Source organism: Oncorhynchus mykiss, chromosome 17 (genome assembly GCF_013265735.2).
Source record: "Oncorhynchus mykiss isolate Arlee chromosome 17, USDA_OmykA_1.1, whole genome shotgun sequence".
Lineage (NCBI taxonomy): Eukaryota > Metazoa > Chordata > Actinopteri > Salmoniformes > Salmonidae > Oncorhynchus > Oncorhynchus mykiss.
In genome coordinates, this window is record NC_048581.1 from 33,649,950 (window position 1) to 33,652,528 (window position 2,579).

A 2,579-nucleotide genomic window follows, 5' to 3' on the forward strand; every position below is an offset into this window, starting at 1 on the left:
TACTATTATTCTGACTTTTCACATTCTTAAAATAAAGTGGTGATCCTAACTGACCTAAGACAGGGAATTTTTATTTGGATTCAATGTCAGGAATTGTGAAAAACTGAGTTTAAATATATTTGGCTAAGGTGTATGTAAACTTCCGACTTCAACTGTATGTGTACTACTATTACTGCCCAGTGTAATCTGATGTAATTAGCTCTGCATGCACTGCATCTGTATTATGGTCAAGTTCACATTAAAAACATGGAATAAAACATTATTATGAAACATGTATGATGTAATTGAAACACTGCTAAAAATGTAAGATTAATTTAAAAAACGACTAAACATGTGTAATGCTTGATAGTTTATTGGAGGATCACAATATGACACCAACCATACAACATTGCCATCAGAAATTCTGATCATCATTATTTATCCACCATCATGTATCAAGACTAAAAGGTCATGTTTTTGTATAAAACATATATTCTTCAGAATGTTGATGAGTTCTTCTCTGTACCAAAGTCCCAAGAACTATATTACTGTTTTGTTTTTATGTTAGTCAATGATTGATGGATGGATGTTGGAATGATTCATTGAGTTAATGTTAGTGATGATGTCAGAGGTGATAGCTGATTTGATATGGAGACTGAGATGGATCCTCGGCATCCCCATTCTGGTCGGTTCTCACCCCGCAATTTCCTTTACTTTGTTCAAAAGTTCGCCCCAAACTGGAATACATTTTTGAATATGCTTTATGGAAAATACATTTTTAAAAGGCTAAACATTTGAAAATGACTCCGACATGTTCAATACATATTCCAATTACAAGTGACTACCTTTTAAACCAACTGTTGTTAGGCCAGTATCTGACTACCATTTAAAAAATGATTTGCCTCTATGAAACATGATGCTAATAAACAGTAGAGATGGAGTTAGCCATGTTACTCCCTCCTCTTTCCCTACCACCCTCTGATACCCTCCTGTTGTCACTTTACTGTTGCACAGACAGACAGACAGACAGACAGATAGACAGATAGACAGATAGACAGATAGACAGATAGACAGACAGATAGACAGATATATAGATAGATAGATAGATAGATATATAGATAGATATATAGATAGATAGATAGATAGATAGATAGGTAGATAGATAGATAGATAGATAGATAGATAGATAGATAGATAGATAGATAGATAGATAGATAGATAGATAGACAGACAGACAGATAGATAGATAGATAGATAGATAGATAGATAGATAGATAGATAGATAGATAGATATATAGCTCACATGGTGCTTCATCTTCAGAGGCGCTGGTCTTCAGAGCAGCCAACTTTGCCAAAAAGTCAGCCTTTCCACCTTTTAGATTATCCTCCTGCAGAAGAGCTGAGAGGAAAGATTTTTAATTTTACTAAATTATATCAGACTAATCCCGGGCAGTAAAGTAGTACACATTCACAAACAAGACATACCTTCATCAGAGTTATCTTCATTGAGTGAACTTGCCAACAGGACACCCACTAGAGCGAACAGCAGTAACATACTCTGGATCTTCATCGTTTACTAAAACACAAAGAGTGCAACGTGTGAACGCACACACACACAAACCCACACTGGGTCCTTTTACTCTACCAAATTAAAGAACAGCAAACTAATATGGATCCCAGGTCTACCGTGTTACATTATACACATGTCCACCTACACCTCTCCACCTACACCTCTCCATCCATTCCTACCTGCCCACTCTTGCCACACCTGCCATACACCTTTGCAAAGAAGATTCTCAGTGAAAACAAACATACCTCTTACAGTTGGACGATGCTGTCTGATTGATGGCTGTTTATCTGGAAGATGTCTTCTGGTCTTCAGTAGTAGTGTGGTGTCTCTCTGCCCTCTGCAGCTCTGTTTTATACTCTTTCTGCAGCTACTGTACCTGCCCCACCCATCCACACCTCTCACAGCTGAATACGGCAGTCATGCACAGCCTGAAGTGTATGACTGCCCTCCAGGCACGTTTTTGGTCAATATTATGGTTTCCTGGTCATTTCAACTGAATTTGTGAATTGGAGCTTGGATAGCAAGTCCAGAGTGGAGTATATATACTTGTGATGGTGAGAACATGTTTTTGTCTGAATTACAGCTGGAACCACCCTTTGGGAAGAATTAAACTTGGTTAACATAGCAAAATGTGGAAAAAGTCAAGGGGTCGAATACTTTCCGAATGCACTGTAAATGCTTTTGTTTACATACAGAGTATCAAATCACAACAAATCCATAGACATTAGAGCCATAGGTCCTTAGTTTTTGTGTTAATATGATGTTTTAGTTCACCCGTACTATGCTCATAAAGGCATTAATAAGTTTTAGTAAAAACGGGCATTTAACTGAAAAGTTATACATAGCAACTTTCATGTGACTGAGAGACTGCTAATCAACACGTCAATCCCGTGCTCTCTCTATTGTCAGTGTAACATCATAATGATCAGTGTTGCGAATGTGTATTTCCTCAATTACTTTTGCAGAAATGGTGTATCATCTGTTTTGTTGGAAATGACTATTTTCCAAAGGAAATCTTAGGATCCCGGAT

At 37.3% G+C, this 2,579-nt stretch overlaps 1 long non-coding RNA gene across 1 annotated transcript; it reads right to left on the reverse strand.

Annotated features, from left to right (window-relative positions):
* Nucleotides 1-336: 336 nt before the first annotated feature.
* LOC118940400 lies at nucleotides 337-2,259 on the reverse strand. The gene is made up of 4 exons (XR_005036961.1): nucleotides 1,795-2,259; nucleotides 1,465-1,555; nucleotides 1,283-1,378; nucleotides 337-716 (listed from the first exon to the last, which is right to left on the reverse strand). It is a non-coding gene; the product is annotated as an uncharacterized LOC118940400 (long non-coding RNA).
* Nucleotides 2,260-2,579: the final 320 nt, after the last annotated feature.